Genomic DNA, 19,595 nt, shown 5'->3' with positions numbered 1-19,595 from the left:
TTGCAAAGAGCTGAGGATTTACAGCTCCAACGAGCAGAGTAAGGAGGGGTCAGTGGATGGAAAATCACAAAAAAGAAGACAGCAAACACAGGGGATTCTTGCTACTCTAGCCTAACAAGATTCCCAAAGGCCAAGGACTTAGACATTAAGAGTAGGGGATGAGGAATTTGATCAGATATCAAGAATGGGAAATTCTTGGAGTTGCCTTTAGAAATGAACCCCACTATGGGCTTGATTTCTGGCCCCACTCAGTGGGTTAAAGATCTGGCCTTGCTGTGAGCTTGGTGTAGGTCACAGACATGGCTGGGATCTGGTGTTGCTGTGGCTGTGGCTTTGGCTGGCAATTGCAGCTCTCATTTGACCCCTAGCTCAAGAACTTCCATATGCTGCAGGTGTGGCCATTAAAAAAAAAAAAAAAAGAATGGGAGATTCTTTAAAAAAAGAAAAAGAGGAGTTCCTATGGTGGTGCAGAAGTAACGAACCTGCCTCGTATCCATGAGGACATGGGTTCAATTCCTCGCCTTGCTCAGTGGGTTAAGAATCCCACATTGCGTGAGCTGTGGTGTAGGTCACAGATGCAGTTTGGATCCCTAGTTGCAGTAGCTGTGGCATAGGCCGGCAGCTACTGCTCCAACTTGACCCCTAACCTGGGAACTTCCATATGCTAAGGGTGCGGCCCTAAAAAGACAGAAAAGGAAAAAAAAAGGAAGAAAAGGAAAGCTGACTTAACAGGATTCTTGCTAAAACTGGGCTCCGCAAGCAAAGGACTGGGCCCAAGGAGGAGGCCTAACAGAGAAAAGGGTTCAATAGAACCTTCCTAAAGCTTGGTCAAAGGTTGAGTCTTTGCCACACCAACAGAAAGAGGTACAGAAAACTAGCAGTTCTTTTTGGAAAACCAGATATTACAATCTAAGCTACCATATTGATCAAATAACCAAATGTCACATTACTTCTCCAAATTCCAGAGGCAGATCTAGAGTAACTAACTCTGGCCACACATTTACCAGAGATTTTTTTTTCCTGCATTCTATACAGGGGTGCTTTTAAGGCAAATAGAGCATACACTGAGCTAGAAAGAAGTTACAGTAATCACCATTCATGGAGAGCCCGCTATGTATCTGGTATGTTTCTACATCCATTCACTCTCCAGACAACTTTGCAAAGGACTCCTCTAGGCTCCCTTTATTTCAGAGAAGGAAAATGAGGCTTAGCCTGCTTCGCCTGTCTGCCCTTTCTCCCCTACCCGCGGCTTAGGAACCGACAGGCTCTAACGAGAGGCTTCTCTAGGGTAGCTTGGGTAAGGTCGCCGCGCAGTCCCCTCCCGGCTTGCCAAGCCACATCTCCACCAAAGCGACGCAGCCAATCCTAGGAGCCACCACCTTCCGTCCACTGGCACCGCCCTGCGCCCCTCCCACCCAACCCCCGTGGCGGGCCCGCGCCTGCGCATTCCGACGCTCGCGCCGCGCCCGGGCAGCTTTGTGGGATTTGTAGTGAGGCGCCGCGCTGGGACGTATTCGTCGGCTGGCTGCTCCCGCGGCAGCAGGGAGAGGGTGAGTACTGGGCCGTGGCGAGAGACGCCGGGGCAGGCGGACGCTGGAGGCCTGGGCAGGAGGAGTCCGGCCCGGCACGGCGAGGCTCCTTAGCGGCAAGGGCGGGCGGCCTACGGGCCGCGACCTCCACTCCTGCGCAGCGCTGGGTCCCTAGCTCCAGGTGCGCCTCCTCTCGCCCTGGGAGCCCGGCCGGGTGGGAACGCCAAGAGCTGAGGGGCTAGACGCCGTCGTTCCGCCACCTGTCCCGGCAGCGACGAGGGTAGGGAACTGGGCCTGGCGGCCCCGGGGCTGAGGGGCCGGTGAGGGACCGAAGGTTCTGGAAGTCGCTGGGAACTTGGGTTTCTCCCCGCTGTGGGCTTTCCCTGGGACTCTCCTGGAAAGTCTCCAACCATGCGGGACCAGGTGAGGGGTCTCTGGGCGACGGCACCTGCCCTTCGTGGCAAGTTCGTGGGGGAGAACACGCAGTGAGGCCGAACAAACCGAAACGTAGGAGTTGGGAACAGAGAAAGGTTTATTGTCAGCGGCCATTCAAGGAGATGGGTGACTCGTGCTCTGAAAAGCCCCGAACTCCCCGAACTGGTTTTGTAAAGGGTTTTTCTTTTTTTTTTTTTTTGGGCCGCGCCCGTGGCATGCGGAAGTTCCGGGGCCAGGAACTGAACCCGAGCCACAGCAGTGACAACGCGGAATCTTTAATCCTAAGTGCTAGGACACAGGGAAACTCCTGTAAAGCATTTTTTAAAAGCCAGGTGGTGGTGGTGGTGGTGGTGGTGGGGTTGTCTCTGGGTAAGGGATCAGCTTCAGTTGAATTCTTTGATTGGTTGATGGTGAGCTAACAGGGTGGTGTCACAGGGGTTAACCTTACCAGTCCTTAGGCTCCAGGAGGTGGGGGGTGGGGGGGTCCGGCCACGTGCTCGGAGTCATCAAGAAATTAATTAACATCTTCTATTTGGTGGTGGTCGGGGGTTTCACATTTGTAAAACAACTCAGGAAATGTGTTTCACTTACTGTTGTCTAGGTACTTGAGAGCAAAGCTAAAGCCGGGGCGGCGGTGGGGGGGAGTTATGGGGGAAGGGCTTGTCCCCGGGGAAGGCCCCCTTGGGTCCTGCTCTGTTACAGTTTGTAAGCGGTAGCTCAGGACGGCCCTCTGATTACGAGGGGCGATGGCATGGACTCCCCTTAATTCATATCTCCTTAAGAATGAGGAGGCCAATCCTGAGCAGATTTCTACTTGAGGGAATCCTTTTCTCCCCGCCCCCCCCCCCCCCATTTTTTGGCTGCGCCCACGGCATGCGGAAGTTCCCTAGCCAGGGATCAAACCCAAGCCACAGCAGCGACAACCGCTGGATCCTTAACCCCGCTGCGCCACCAGGGAACGCCTATAGTGAACTTTTTTTGGTAAGAGGAAAAAAAAAAAAGGAGTGGCGTACGTTTGATCCCTGGCCCCGGAACTTAACACTTGCGGTGGGCACGGCCAAAAAATTTTTTAAAAAAGGTCAATATAGGACAATTGAAAGATTCAGAGGAATGAAAATGAAGAAAATCACTTGAAAATCTTCACTCTGTTATATATGTATAAGCATAGAAATACTTCTGAACAAATAAATGGATATTAGTATACTTTTCTCCATTAACTTTAAAAAATGAGTTTTGGAGAGTTTCTGCCCAGCGGATTAAGGATCCGGTGTTGTCTCTGGCAGCCTAGTGGGTTAAGGATTTGGCCTTGCAGCATCTGTTGATAGCAGCTGCAGCTCAGATTCGATCCCTGGCCCAGGAACTTCCTTGTGCCAAGGATGTGGCCAAATAAGATTGAGTTATGGAATATATTTGTAAGGGGTTTAAAGTGCACAAATCGTACGCTCTGTTATTTTTTAATAAACGTTTTTATCTGTGTAAGTACCACTTAAAATGCAGAATAAACTTAATATTTTGAAAATAGCTACTTAAAATTTTTTAAGAACAGTTGTGAATGAATATGAGGATGTCTGCTATACTTTTTTCTTTAAGGCCTTTGTGTTCTTTTTTGTTTTCTAGTTTTATAAACTATATAGGCTATCTGGCTACATATATATGTCTTTGCATTCTTGTCTCATTCTGTAAATTTCTTCAAGTGAAATTTCTGGGTCATACTGAAAGGCTTTGATACCTCCTGTCCTATACTCTCTTTTTAAAATCAAATTTTTAAAAAAATTTCTATTTTTTACTGTTATTTTTTTTTAGGGCCCCCATGCAGCATATGAAAGTTCTCAGGCTAGGGGCTTACGCCATAGCAACAGGGGATCCGAGATGCATCTGTGACCTACACCCCAGCTTCTGGCAACATCAGATCCTTAACCTAGTTAGTGGGGCCAGGGATCAAACCTGCATCCTCATGGATATGAGTTGGGTTCTTAACCCTCTGAGCCACAATAGGAGCTCCATTTTTTATTTTTATTTTTTGTCTTTTTAGGGCCGTACCTTTGGCATTGGAGGTTCCCAGGTTAGGGGTCTCATTGGAGCTGTTGCCGCCCTGCCCCAGAGCCACAGCAATGCCAGATCCAAGCTGAGTCTTCTGACCTGCACCACAGCTCATGGCAAACCACTGATCGAGGCCTGGGATGAACCTGAAACCTCATGGTTCCTAGTCGGATTGTTTCTGCTGCGCCAGGACAGGAACATCCCCCCCCCCTTTTTTTTTTGGTCTTTTTGCCATTTCTTGGGCCACTTCCGAGGCATATGGAGGTTCCCAGGCTAGGGGTCTAATCGGAGCTGTAGCCACCAGCCTATGCCAGAGCCACAGCAACGCGGGATCCGAGCCTCATCTGCAACCTACACCACAGCTCACGGCAACGCCGGATCGTCAACCCACCGAGCAAGGGCAGGGACCGAACCCGAAACCTCATGGTTCCTAGTCGGATTCGTTAACCACTGCGCCACGACAGGAACTCCGGAACACCCATTTTTTAATTTTTGGCTGGGCCTATGGCATGTGGAAGTCCTTGGGCCATTGCAGTGACAATGCTGGAGCCTTTACTGTCTGCCCACAGGAGAACTGCATTTTGTTTTTAAATTGTGTGACTGATACACAAGTATATTTCCTTTCTATGCAGAAATATATTTTCGTATGTTCAGAGCAGGCAATCTTCTTATTAGGGTCTTTGGCATCATTGTTGGGGGGGGGGGTCTTCTATTCCATATGTCTTAAAAATGTTCATATTTTCTTTCAATACTTTAGTTTCATTTTATGTGCAAATTCTTATTTTCCAAATAGTAAGCTATTTTTCCATGTTAATGAGTCATTCATTCTTCATTGTATATATTTTTTCCTGAACTGTTGTGTTGGTAGGATTTTAATTTGTTCCATTAACTCTTTGCCCTGTTTAAGACTATAATATCCATGAGAGTAGGAGTTTATATATATATGTGTGTGTATATATATATATATTTTTTTTTTTTTTTTTTACAGCTGTATTTTTCATCCCTTGCCTTAATGGTGACTGGTACAGTAGGTGTCAACCATATATTTGGTGAAGGAGTAATTTTGCCTATTGAATAACACCATGTTCCAGTTATCATGGCTTTATAATGTCTTGTGGAAAAGTTCTCGCTCATCACTATTCCCTTTAAGAAATGTCCTGCCTGTTGTATAACACAATTAACTTTAAAAAAAAAATCCTTTCCATAGTTAACTTTACAAAGTTATTATTTATGTATAACTTGTTTGGGAATGTGTTTATAAATTTCAGAGAAGTGACAAACTAGGATATCATGACATCCTATTCAGGAATATGGTATGTCTTTGTTCAGCTTTCATTATATACCTTAAAAGCTTAGTAAATAGGAATGATAGTTTTCTTTATGCGGACACCCTCAACTTGATGATTTGGCTTATCTGTAGGTATTATATTTTTTTGTTGCTGCAGGAGTCTTCTATCTCATGTCTTTTCCTTCCCTCAGCTCTGCCTTTCCTCAGTATCCCCTGGGAAGGACCTCACAAGAAGGAATGAGAAGGCAATGGCTGCTGGGCCTCCACCATTGGGAGTTCAGGTGAGCTCATTTTTTTTCCCCCGCTACTCCTTGCTTCTATACTGTAGGTGGGCCTCACTGCGGAAGACAGGGCTGTTGAGATCTCTGAATGTTGGATGTTTTCCACAAAGCCCCCATCTCCACCGATCAGCTCTGTTCTCAGCTTCCTGGTACTTATTCATTATTCAGCTGGATGCCCTGGCCTGTTGGGCAGTTGGTATTGTTTGAGGGTCATAAAAGGAACAAAAATCGTGTGAGATATGGTCCTGGTCCATATAGGGCTATGGACTCTGAGGGAACATACAAGGAACAGTCAGGATGATTGCACACGTATATCCTAATAAGAATAAGTCTGGTTAAGTACCTAGATTTTCAGTGTTCCAAGATAAGAAGAAAGACCAGTGTGATGACCAGAAGAAGTTGTATTGGATAGGGATACCTGGAGAGGATTTGCTGTAGTGGAGACAGTGTCCCAAATTTACATTCCTTGACTGCCATTTTTTTTTTCTTTTTCTTTTTTGTCTTTTTAGGGCTACACCCATGGCACATGGAGGTTCCCAGGCTAAGGGATGATTCAGAGCTGCAGCTGCCGGCCTATGCCACACACAGCCACAGCAACTCTGGATATCCAGCCATGTCTGCGACCTACACCATACCTCACGTCAATGCCGGATCCTTAACCCACTGAGGGAGGCCAGGATCGAACCTCATCCTCATGGATACTAGTCGGGTTCTTTACTGCTGAGCTGCAATAGGAACTCCTCAGTAGTCTTGATTTAGTTTTATTTAGTTAAAATAGTCCTGAACTAAATTTTTTTTAAAATCAGCTTCTTTTTTTTTTTCAGATGTAATTTATATGGAATAACCCACTTAAAGCATATGAGTTTTGATAAATTTGGTGCACCAATATTACCACCACCACCAGCTATAGAACATTTTTACCACTCCAGAAAGCATCCACACCCATTTCCAATCCATGCCCCGCCCCCCAGGCAACCATTGGTTTAATTGCTTCATTCAGAATGTGTTTCCTAAAAATTTAGGCCCTTGTTTTATATAAATCAAAACATAAATAACAAAATGAGGAAACATAAATTGATATACTGATTGTTAGCTAATTTGTAGACCTTACTCCTTTTTTGCCACAAATATCCTTTATCTGGTCCAGGAACTAATCCATATCACAACTGGCATTTAGCTGTCCTGTCTTGTTAGACTCCCTTAATCTGAAACAGTTCCACTGTCTTTGATGACCTATCCTGATTGATTTGAGACATAGCAAAGTGCAGATGGTACCTTTTCCTTTTTTCAATCTTTCCTGGTATTATCATCTTTCGTACCTTGACTAGTGATGTGACAATGAATTGCCTGAGTATGACTTGTATTTGCCTTTAAATTTTATCTTTTTCTGAATATAGATATTAGGCATTATAGTTGCAAAAAAAAATTAATGCCATAAGATATAGGTCTCAAATCCTCAGAAATAACTGTGGTTGTATGTTCTTCTGGGATTTTATTTATTTACTCAGTTATTTTTGTCTTTTTATGGCTGGCACACCTGCGGCATATGGAGGTTTCCAGGCTGGGGGGTCAAACTGGAGCTGTAGTTGCTGGCCACAGCCACAGCAATGTGGGATCCGAGCTGCATCTGTGACCTACACCGTAACTCATGGCAGTGCCAGATCCTTAACCAGAGATTGAACCTGCATCTTCACGGATGCTAGTCAGATTTGTTTCCACTGAGCCACGAGGGGAATTCCTTCTGGCATTTTAATATACCTTAATATATCTCCCTCCGTCCCCCCCCCCCCCCCCCGCCTTTTTTTTTGTTGGGCCTGAGGCATGTGGAAGTTCCCTAGTTCCCAGGCAAGGGATTGAACTTGGGCCACCGTCAGAGTTACTGCAGTGACAATGCAGAATCCTTAACTCCCTGAGCCAGTAGGGAATGCCTTTGACCATTTTTATATTGGGTTTATATATAAAAGAAGCCTTTTATGTAATATAGATATTAATCCTCTGGCATAAACTGCCATTCTTTGTCATTTTTCTCTTAAAATTTGTTTATTATCTGCTACAAGTTAAGTTTTTAAGTTTCATGCAGTTAACTTTCCATTTCCTTTATTTGGCTTTGGAATCATTGCTGTGAAAGGCTTTCTCTACCCTAGGATTATAGAAATTTTTTCTACATTTTTCTGTTAGTTTTGTTAAATTTAGATCCTTGAACTATTTGGAATTTATTGTATAAAATGTGAGGTCCGAATCTAACTTATTTAACATAGCCTGATGAGGGATTTCATCACCTATCCTTTGGTGCAGTGGATATTTAGCACCTGCCTACCATGTGCTAAGCAATGTTCTAGATGCTGGGTAGATAGCAGGGAATGAGACAGGCAAAGCCTGTTTCTCTAGAAAGTGGGAGCAGTAATGAAGAAATACTGAGGATGTTAAGTGCTGTGATGACCACACAGCAGGGTGGCCTGGTAGAATGCGATGGGGGTCTGTTTTAGCTAGACAGAGCTGGAATGGCACCTCTGAGGAGATGGCATTCAAACTGTTATAACCTAGGAGTTCTCCTGTGGCAAAGCAGGTTAAGGATTTGGCATCACTGCAGCAGCCTGGGTCACTACTTTGGCACAGGTTTGATCCCAGGTCCCCAGGAACTTCCACGTGCAGAAATCCCCAAACTGTTGTAATCTACTAGAATGATCTATTAAATAATCTACTTATTCTCCATACATTTGAAATGCTGTCTTTAAAATATACAAATATATGTACATATACACATGAGTTTATTTTTCTGCATTCTCTTCTGTTTCTCTTTGTACTACAGTGCCATACTATTTTACTTGTTTTATTTTTAATTTTTTCATTATAGTTAATTTAAAATGTTCTTTCAATTTCTGCTGTATAACAAAGAGACCCAGTTATGCATATATATATATACACACACATTCTTTTACTCATATTTCATCATGTTCTATCATAAGTGATTGGACATAGTTCCGTGTGCTACACCAGGATCTCATTGTTTATCCACTCCAAATGCAATAGTTTGCATCTACTAACTCCAAACTCCTGGTCGATCATACTCCCTCTTCCTTGGCAACCACAAGTCTGTTCTCCACGTCCATGAGTTTGTTTCTTTTTTTTGTAGATAGGTTCATCTGTACTGTATTTTAGATTTCACATATAAGTGATATATGGTGTGTTTGTCTTTTTCTTTCTGACTTACTTCACCTAGTATGAGAATCTCTAGTTGCATCCATGTTACTGCAGATGACATTATTTTGTTCTTTTTTTATGGCTGAGTAGTATTGTACTGTATATATATATATATATATATACCACATCTTAATCCATTCATCTATCAATGGACATTTAGGTTGTTTACATATCTTGGCTATTGTAAATATTGCTAAAATGAATATAGAGGCACATGTATCTTTTTGAGTGAAAAAGTTTTATTTGGAGATATATATATATACACACACACACATACATACACACCCAGGAGTAGTATTGCTGGATCATATGGTAGTGTTTTGTTTTGTCTTGTTTTTTTATAGGCAAGAAGTAGATTTATTAAGATAAGACACTTGTGAGAGATGCAAGTGGGTAGGCAAGGAGGCTCTGCCCATATGGTAGTTACATATATTGCTTTCTGAGGTACCTCCATAGTGTTCTCCTTAATAGTTGTACTATTTTACTTGTTTTAGAATTTATTTTGTTATTTTTATAACGCAAATCACCCTGTTTTTCTTTTCAAAATTGTGGCTGCTGTAATATTCTTAGACATTTATCCTTATAGTCGTATTTTATTAACTATTGATAAGTTCTGGAGTTCCTGTCATGGTGCAGGGGAAACAAATGTGACTAGTATCCCTGAGGACGCAAGTTCAATCCCTGCCCTTGCTTGGTGGATTAAGGGTCTGGTGTTGCTGTGAGCTGTGGTGTAGGTCATAGACTTGGCTCGGATCTGGCATTGCTGTGGCTTAGGCCAGCAGCTGTAGCTCTGTTTGAACCCCCAGCCTGGGAACCTCTAAATGCTGCAGGTGTGGTCCTGAAAAGACAAAAAGCAAAACAGAAGTTCTAACAGAAACAGTTACAAAGAAAAAATATGAAATTTTGATTTGGATTCTGTTATATCACTTTGAGGAAGATTACTATCTTTACAATGTTTATTCTTCATATTTAGCCAAAAAGTTATCCTTTATTTTATTTAGATTTTTCATTATGGCTTCTGTTAACTGTGATCATGAGGTTCTTGCATATTCCTATTAAGTGTATTCTGAGGTGTGATATTTTTTCTTTTTTCTTTTTAAATAATGGCTGTACTCGGGGCAGATGGAAGTTCTCGGTCCAGGGATTGAATCCCAGAAGCAGCCATTGCAGTCAGTTTGCATTCTTAATCCACTGCTGACAGTGGGAACCTCTTTTTGTTTGTTTGTTTACATTTTTTTAAAAAAGATTCATTTTAATTGAAGTATGGTTAATTTACAATGTTGTGTTAATTAGGTATTTCTTTTTTTTTTTTTGCTATTGTGATTGGAATTTTACAATGATAGTGACTGTTTAAAAAAAAAAGAATAAATTAGGTTGCTAAGAATCATATCTGAAGACATTTTGCTGCTTTAACGCCTGAAACTTCCTCATCTGCCCCATCTTTCTAAGTTGTACTTTCATTGTTAAAATATCCCTATTCTGGAGTCCCATTGTGGCACAGTAGAAATGAATCCGACTAGTATCCATAGGATGCGGGTTCGTTTTTTTTTTTTTTTTTTTTTAAGGGTCCCACCCACGCAGCATATGGAAGTTAGCAGGCTAGGAGTTGAATCGGAGCTACAGCTGTTGGCCTACACCACAGCAACATGGGAACCGAGCCACACCTGCAACTACACCACAGCTCACAGCAAGGCCGGGTCCCAGACCCACTGAGCTAGGCCAGGGATTGAACCAGCATCCTCATGGATACTAGTCAGATTTGTTTCCCTTGTGCCACAACAGGAACTCTGGAGGATATGGATTCGATCCCATATGGCTCAGATCCCACCTTGCTGTGGCTGTGGTGTAGGCTGGCAGCTGTAGCCCCTCTTCAACCCCTAGCCTGGGAACTTCTCTATGACACAGTGTGATCCTACAAACAATAAATAAACAAACAATCCCTATTTGTTAACCCTTTTAAAGAATAACTATCAAAAAGCCTGCTTGGAGTTCCCATCGTGGCGCAGTGGTTAACGAACGAGTCCGACTAGGAACCATGAGGTTGCAGGTTCGGTCCCTGCCCTTGCTCAGTGAGTTAACGATCTGGCGTTGCCGTGAGCTGTGGTGTAGGTTGCAGATGCGGCTCAGATCCTGCGTTGTTGTGGCCCTGGCGCAGGCTGGTGGCTACGGCTCCGATTCGACCCCTAGCCTGGGAACCTCCATATGCCACGGCATCGGCCCAAGAAATAGCAAAAAAAGACAAAAAAAAAAGCCTGCTTGTTTGAAACACCATGAGTTACCTTGTGCCTAATGTAGTGCTAGGAAACAACCTTTATTTTTTTATTTTATTTTTTTTATTTTCCCACTGTACAGCAAGGGGGTCAGGTTATCCTTACATGTATACATTACGATTGCATTTTTTTCCCCCCACCCTTTGTTCTGTTGCAACATGAGTATCTAGACAAAGTTCTCAATGCTATTTAGCAGGATCTCCTTGTATATCTATTCTAAGTTGTGTCTGATAAGTTCAAGCTCCCGATCCCTCCCATCAGGCAGCCGCAAGTCTTTTCTTCAAGATTGTCTTTTCTGAGGAGATGTTCATTTGTGATGGATATTAGATTCCAGTTATAAGTGATATCATATGGTATTTGTCTTTGTCTTTCTGGCTCATTTCACTCAGTATGAGATTCTCTAGTTCCATCCATGTTGCTGCAAATGGCATTATGTCATTCTTTTTTATGGCTGAGTAGTATTCCATTGTGTATATATACCACATCTTCCGAATCCAATCCTCTGTCGATGGACATTTGGGTTGTTTCCATGTCCTGGCTATTGTGAATAGTGTTGCAATGAACATGCGGGTGCACGTGTCTCTTTTAAGTAGAGTTTTGTCCAGATAGATGCCCAAGAGTGGGGTTGCGGGGTCATATGGAAGTTCTTTTTTTTAAAATATATCTAGTATACATTTTATTTATAGTCAAATTATTTTTGCTTCTTGCAATCCATTTCTTCTATGTTGTTTCTTCCTGAAGGACTTCTTTTTTTTTTTTTTTTTGTCTTTTGTCTTTTGTCTTTTGTTGTTGCTATTTCTTGGGCCTCTCCCGCGGCATATGGAGGTTCCCAGGCTAGGGGTTGAATTGGAGCTGTAGCCTCCGGCCTACGCCAGAGCCACAGCAACGCGGGATCCGAGCCGCGTCTGCAACCTACACCACAGCTCACGGCAACGCCGGATCGTTAACCCACTGAGTAAGGGCAGGGACCGAACCCGCAACCTCATGGTTCCTAGTCGGATTCGTTAACCACTGCGCCACGACGGGAACTCCCTGGAAGTTCTATGTATAGATTTCTAAGGTATCTCCAAACTGTTCTCCATAGTGGCTGTACCAGTTTACATTCCCACCAACAGTGCAGGAGGGTTCCCTTTTCTCCACAGCCCCTCCAGCACTTGTTATTTGTGGATTTATGAATAATGGCCATTCTGACTGGTGTGAGGTGGTATCTCATGGTAGTTTTGATTTGCATTTCTCTTATAATCAGCGATGTTGAGCATTTTTTCATGTGTTTGTTGGCCATCTGTATATCTTCTTTGGAGAAAGGGAGAAAACATCTTAAGAGATTAAATGTAAACACATTTTAGGACCTAGAGATTATCATACTGAGCAAAGTAAGTCAGACACAGACAGAATAATACAATATGATATTACTTATATGTGGAATCTAAAGTACAACCCAACACAAATGAATTTATCTATGATACACTCACAAGGAGAACAGACTTTTTGCTAAGGGAGAGCAGGGGTGAGGGATGGATGGATTGGGAGTTTGGGGTTAGCAATGACAAAGTATTACATACAGGATGGGTAAACAACAAGATGACAGGGAAATATATTCAGGATCCTGTGATAAACCATAATGGAGAAGAATATACACAAAACAATCCCTTTGCTTGTACGGCAGAAATTAACACAGCATTGTAAATCTTCATTTTATGAACAACACAGTTGTTTCACTTCAGTCTCTACACAGGATTCCAGAGTACTTTTTTTTTTTTTTTGGCTGTACCTGTGGTCTGTGGAAGTTTCCAGGCCACCGTTCAAACCTGCACCACAAGGGAATTTCCAAACATTTCATAGTAGGCACAAACTGGCACTCGATGGGGCCCTAAACTTATGAGTCCAAAATCTAGGAAAGTGGGGAAGACCTAGCCCACAGGAGTCTGAATGTTAAGCTTTTGATTTTGCCCAATATGTTCAGCTAATAAGGCATTTACCTTGTTATTAATTTATTAAAAGCAGAGTCTTTTTTTTTTTGCTTTTTAGGGCTGCCTTCACAGCATATGGAGGTTCCCAGGCTAGGGGTCGAATCAAGGCCATAGCCACTGGCCTACATCAGAGCCACAGCAACGCGGGATCCGAGCCGCATCTGCAACCTACACCACAGCTCACGGCAACGCCGGATCGTTAACCCACTAAGCAAGGGCAGGGACCGAACCCGCAACCTCATGGTTCCTAGTCGGATTCGTTAACGACTGCACCACGACGGGAACTCCTGGTTATTTTTTTTTCTTTGGCCATGCCTGGGACATGTGGAAGTTCCTGGGCCAGGGATTGAACTCATGCCACAGTAGTGACCCAAGCCTCTTCAGTGACAATGCCAGATCCTTAACCTGCTGGGCCACCAGGGAACTCCTCGAATGAAAACCTTTTCCATAGTTTTATTTCCACGACTTGTTCCTTCTTTCCATACAGTCTTATCTCTCATCTGTTTGACAAGATGTTTGAAGTAATTTCATCTGGCTGCTTCTGATTCCTATCTTCCCTTTATTTTATCCACTGTAAGCTGGCTTCTGCCTTCATCCCTCTGTTGAAATTAGTCTTTTTCAGTCATGGTGCTGTTTGGCCCACCCAGGTTCTGAGAGTGTTGGCCAATGCCCTCCTGGAAACCCTCTTTCCCCAGAGATTTAGTCCTCAGTCTCCTTTCTGCCTTTGTCTCACTTTCTTGCTGAGTGATGGTTCCTAGGGTCTCTTTGGCCTTCTTATTTACAACATGGGGAGTTGGGTGGCCTTGGGTTCAAGCTGTATGATCTTGGAGAGGTTATTTAATTTTTTTGGTCTTCAGATTGATTCATCATTTTAAAAAGATCCTCAGTCTATAAAATGACTTAAGGTTGTCATCTAGATTAAATGAGCTGATACATGTGTGAATATCCTGTGGGTACAGAACTGGGTACAAATGCAAGTTTTCATTTACAGTGACTGCCACTGGTACCTTCTCCTTGGGTGAAGGAGAAATGAGTAGCTTTTATTGCTTTGCAAGGCAAAGGAGGCCATAGAAGGCTAATGCCCTAAAGACTGGAGATAATAGGAAGGGGGTCTTATATTTTGGGAGTGGAAAATAGGGCCACAGTTAAGGATCAGGGTAGAAGCAAGCTTGCATGCTTTTTCAAAGTTGAGTTGTGGACCTGGGACTAGCTTTGGTGGTCCTGGAGATTATTTTATGGCACTGTGACCTTTCTGGAATGTAGAATATTTCATCAAATAGTTAACATCTATCATTTGTTGGTGGGGGGGTTAGTTCTTCAGAAGATCTCAAAGATACAATCACATGTTTCTTCCTTGAGGCAGAACCAGGACCCTGCCCCAAGGCTGCACTGTTGTTTCTTGACTGCTCTTTGTCTCTACATCCTCTCCCTTTGATTAGCAGCTGTTTGAACCTACCATTTGGAACTCAGGGAAGGTCAAGGAGGCTGAGTAAGGCCTAGTTCCTACAAGCAAGAAATGGGGAAGGAACATAAAAAGTTTTTTGTGCCCAGGAGCCCACAGGGTCCTGCTCAGTTTCACCACTCAGTGTTCCCTCATACTGGTCAGGGAAACAGAACCAATAGGACATATGTCAATACAGAGATTGCAAGGAATTGGCCCCACGATTATGGAGGATGAAGAGTCCCCATGATCTGCCATCTGCACTTGCCAGGAAAGCCAGTGTAAGTCCTGGTCTGTAGGCGCAAGAACCTAGAGCATTGGTGTCGGGGCAGGAGTTGGCCCTCAGCTCAAGTTGAGAGAAAAGTTGCCCTTCCTCAGGCTTTTTGTTCTACTCAGTGGATTGGATGATGCCCTCCCACCTCTGATTTACCTGCTTTACTGATTCAGATGGGAGCACTCTCATAGAAATACCCAGAAGTAATACTTTACCACTTGTCAGGGCAGACCTTAGCTCAGTAAAGTTGACTCATGAAATTAAGCATCAAACTCATTAAACAGCAAATGCTTACAGGATTTTATTTTCTAGCCCAAGGGCTAGGAAACAAGGCTGAAATGGGCTTATAAATTTGAAATGACATTTTCTTTCTTTTTTCTTTTCTTTTTTTTTGGTTTTTGGCATATGGAGGTTCCCAGGTTAGGAGTCAGAGCTGCAGGTTGTGGCCTACGTCATAGCCATGCCAGATCTGAGCCCTGTCTGCAACCTACACCTCAGCTCATGGCAATTCAGGATCCTTAATCCACTGAGCAGGGCCAGGGATCGAACCTACATCCTCATGGGTAATTAAGCGGCTTTGTTTCCACTGAGCCACTGTGGGAACACCCTAAAGTGACATTTTTAAGCCAACCTGGGTGTTTTGTTGCTTGTCTAGATGTATCCTCTTTGCAGCTGCTTTCCCCCCATTAACTGGAATTCCAAGCAGTTGTTGTAAAACCTGAAATTCCATGTGCTACTTTTGCAACTCTCAGAGCTCCAAAAAGTCCAAAAGATTTACCTTGCTCTCTCTGGATATGTGCTCACCCAGTGGGAAAGGCTCCCCAACCCACTAACTCCCCTAAAATCTAGCCAGGCACACCCTTCCTAATCCTAATGAGTTTCTTTCTCCCTGCCAGCCCACAAAATTGCTGAAACACAGCCGTCGCATCTTCCCATTGTAATCACCCTCTTGTCAGTACAAAGCCCCTGCTGGATCACTGTTCTCAGAGAAACCTCAAAGTGGCCCTTCATGGCTTAGAGAGTCCTCCCCCAGTTGTGAAGGATATGTGGCTAGTGAACTGCTGTCAGTCTCACTATCCAAGGCTGGGTGTCATGTGTTTGGTCATGTGTTTTTTAGAGTGAGGAATCCCCCCTTCATGGACAGGGTGAATAGGAGGGACCAGAACACCACCTGCTCTTCTCTTAGTGCTACTTTCCAGGGCTGGGTGTCACCTGTTTGGTTGTGTTGTGCTATTTAGGGAATCCCTCCTTCATCAACAGGGCGAATAGGAAGAACCAGAATACAGCCTGCTCTTCTCCAGTGCTAATCTAGAACAGCCTTCAGTGTCACTATTATATACTTAAACCTCCGATTCCTGCCCTTAAATACCAAAGCCCTTTCTATATTTATGTCATTACTTCATGATAATGTGTTTTTGTTGCAGATGTTTTAGTTTCCTTTGGAGGATAAGACATTTTTCCCTCACAGATCTCTTTATCCCGTCCCTTCTAAGTCTGGTTGTTAGTTCACTTTCCTCAGAGGGTGTTAACCTGTATAATCCTTTGATGAACAGGAATTTATAATTCTAGGAATCTGGCATTCAAGACTGTGTTTGGATTTCACCTGGGAGGAGTAGATTCATTTAGATTCTGCTCAGAGGAACGTAACGTGGGAAAGTGATGCTGGAGAACTATAGGAACCTGGTTTCTCTGGGCAAAGACTACTTATAACTTAAAACCTGCCCATAGCTATCATTCCTGCCCTTGACATATAGTCTCTGAAATTCATGAATTCATACTTGAAAATCCTGATGTAACTGGGCATCCTTTTAGGTTAGTTGCTTGGTGTCCTCCCTTTCAAGGTCTTTTTCTGTAGAGAATGGAAATGGGAAACCTCAAAAGCTACACCTTGCTTTGTTACAGAAGCCCTGAAGGGGACAGAATAAGACCACCTGGGAGGGTTTGTTTGGTTTTTTGGTTTGTTTGGTTTTAATGGCTGCACCAATGCTACATGGAAGTTCTGGGTCAGGGATTGGATCCCTGACAGCAGGAACTCGGGGGGAGTGGTTTTTATGCTCAATTCAGAACCCAAATTTGGTGTCTTTCCTCCCAAGCAGGGCATCAGCTTTCCAAACCAAATGTGATTTCTCAGCTGGAGCAAGAACTGAGAATTGATGACAAAAGAGCATCCAGGGTGCATCTCCCCAGGTAAGGATCAGGCTGCAAGGACTTGCTCCATGAGTGTCACCTTGGGGAAACCACTTCAGAGATCCCTGGGTCATTTGAGACCTGCTCAGGATGTCACTCATCCTGCCTAGGTCTTGCATACCTCCTTACCCTGGAAGGAGCTAATAATGTCTCTTGGGTATAGGAGTTCCTACGTATGTAGTGCTGGAACAGGACTGACCTGTCAGTAAATGTTAGCAGTTACTTATTTCCTCCACTGTCTTCCTCTGTACCTTGAATGCTTGTCTTTCTGTCTCCCTTTACTTTATTCTCTTTATTCTTGTCCCAGGTTTTCTCAGTCTCAATGTCTATATTCATTCATAGCTTCCTTTCCATTATTCACTTAAATATTTGTCAACTTGTTTTGTTTTCTTTTTTGGTTGTGCCCATGGCATGTAGAAGTACATGAGCCACTGCAGGGACCCAAGCTGCTTCAGCGACAACACTGGATCCTCAACCCCCTGCTCCACAAGGGAACTCTCTTTAATGGAAACTAACACTTCATCTGCATTGTAGAGTTTTATATAGTCTTCATTTAAAAACAAATGAATTTTGGGGGTTCCTACCGTGCCACAGTGGAAACAAGTGTGACTAGGAATCATGAGGTTTCAGGTTCAATCCCCGATCTTGCTCAGTGAGTTAAGGATCCAGCGTTGCTATGGCTTTGTATAGCCTAGGCTGGCAGCTGTAGCTCTGATTGGACCCCTAGCCTGGGAACCTCCACATGCTGTGAGTGTGGCCCTAAAAAGCAAAACAAAAACAAATGAGTTCAGTCTTGTTGTTTTCACTAGTAACCTTATATTTTATATATTCCTCATTCCTAAATTTTTACTCTGCATCTATTACCTATTCAGTCCTATTCTCTAATACTAATACTTCTTAATCTTTGTTTTCTGCCTTCTAATCCTCCTCATTACTGAAATTTCTCTTTCAGATATTTTCACTGACTTTGACAAAATACACTTTTATACGTTATCTTTTCTACTCGTTGTGAAAGTGTTGGTCATCACTTCCTTTTATACCTTGTTTAAATTAAAGAGGCTTTTTTTTTTTTTTTTTGGCTCTTTTTGCCATTTCTTGGGCTACTCCCGCAGCATGTGGAGGTTCCCAGGCTAGGAGTCGAATCAGCCGTAGCCGCTGGCCTACGCCAGAGTCACAGCAATGCGGGATCCGAGCCGCATCTGCGACCCACACCACAGCTCACGGCAATGCCGGATCCTTAACCCACTGAGCAAGGCCAGGGATTGAACCTGCAACCCCATGGTTCCTAGTCGGATTTGTTAACCACTGTACCACGGTGGGAACTCCAAGAGGCAAATATTTTTGATCTCTTAATAGTATATGGCTATCTAAGTAAAAGTATATGGCTATCTTAAGTAAAAAAATCAAATTGTGAATATAGCTGCTTATTTCCAGTTAGCTTTATAAAGAACAGAATTGTAGAAGAGTCACTGGGTCAAAGGATAGTTTCGTGGCTCTTGATAAATATTGCACCACTTCAAATATTATCTTAGGCTTTTAGTGCTGATTTATTAGGCAACTTTAATCAACTTTATTACAGATGTCTAGATTTGATTATTATTCCTATTTATATTAATATAAATAACTACAAAATATTTTTTGAGCACTCAGAAATTCCCAGCCCAGGGAAATCCACGCCATAGCAGTGCCTGAGCTGCTGCAGTGACAAAACCGGATTCCTTTTTTTTTTTTTCAATCCCCTCTTAAAGAGCTGCACCTGGGGCATATGGACGTTGGCAGCCTAGGGGTAGAATTGGATCTGTAGCTGCCAGCCTACACCACAGTTTGTGGCAACACCAGATCTGTAACCTACTGAGAGAGACCAGGGATCAAACCCCCATCCTCACAGACAGTGTGTTAGGTTCTTAACTAACCACTGAGCCATAACAAGAAATTCCAAGATCAGATCCTTAACCCCCTGGAGCCACTATGGATTGCATTTTTGAATGTCTGTCTAGCCACTGGTATTTGGCTTACTGCATTTTTATAATTGAACTTACTTTGTATTCCCTGCCTAGCGCATTGTGTGCCACAGTAGGTATATAATGTTTATTGAGTGACTATTAGATGACATCAAGTAGAATTTTTTATGAGGTAAAACTAGCTTTTAGTGTTAGAATCGTATTTGTGATATTCATGAAAATACTCTTACATTAATATTTTTAATTAATCAGAAAGAGCGAGTAAGAAGGGCAAAGCAAGGGTGGAATCCTGAAGAATAAATTTGACTGGGGGCCAAAGATGTTCTAGCAGGGATGAAAATGGTCAGAGAAATACGAGAGAGTTTATGGGGAGCTGGCCCCAGGGCAGAGAGGCAGACAGGAAAGAGTGCAACAGTGCGTGCCAAGTAAGGAATGAGAAGTGCTCTTGGGCTTATATTTGAGGAAGTGGCCTGTGACACAGGGACAAGTGCTCTGGTGCTACTGGGAATGTGCTGTGGGAAGAAGTGTGAAGAAGTAAACAACTAAGACTTAAGTACCGACTGTTGTTTCAATAAGATTAACTTTGAAGGGAAAGGATGAAAGGGCAGGAACTGAAAGAAGTTAGAGGTAGAGGGCCTTGGTTTTGTTCTTTACCAAGGAAGAGACTTGAATGCATTTACAGTAGGAGCAGAGAGGTACCCACTAGAGAGGGGGAAAT

The 19,595-nt window shown here is 43.3% G+C and overlaps 1 protein-coding gene across 4 annotated transcripts in view; it reads left to right on the top strand.

The window, feature by feature from the left end:
• Window positions 1-1,450: 1,450 nt before the first annotated feature.
• ZFP2 (ZFP2 zinc finger protein) overlaps window positions 1,451-19,595 on the top strand; it is a 29,481-nt gene continuing 11,336 nt past the window's right edge. The window contains exons 1-3 of one of the 4 annotated variants that reach the window (XM_047777924.1): window positions 1,451-1,550; window positions 5,484-5,573; window positions 16,826-16,916. The gene's annotated coding sequence lies outside the window, so the exon portion shown is untranslated. The other 3 variants (XM_047777923.1, XM_047777922.1, XM_047777921.1) reach the window with 3 other exon arrangements.

Source organism: Phacochoerus africanus, chromosome 4 (assembly GCF_016906955.1).
Source record: "Phacochoerus africanus isolate WHEZ1 chromosome 4, ROS_Pafr_v1, whole genome shotgun sequence".
In the NCBI taxonomy this organism is placed as follows: Eukaryota; Metazoa; Chordata; class Mammalia; order Artiodactyla; family Suidae; genus Phacochoerus; species Phacochoerus africanus.
This window is presented reverse-complemented; position numbering and strand designations above follow the sequence as displayed.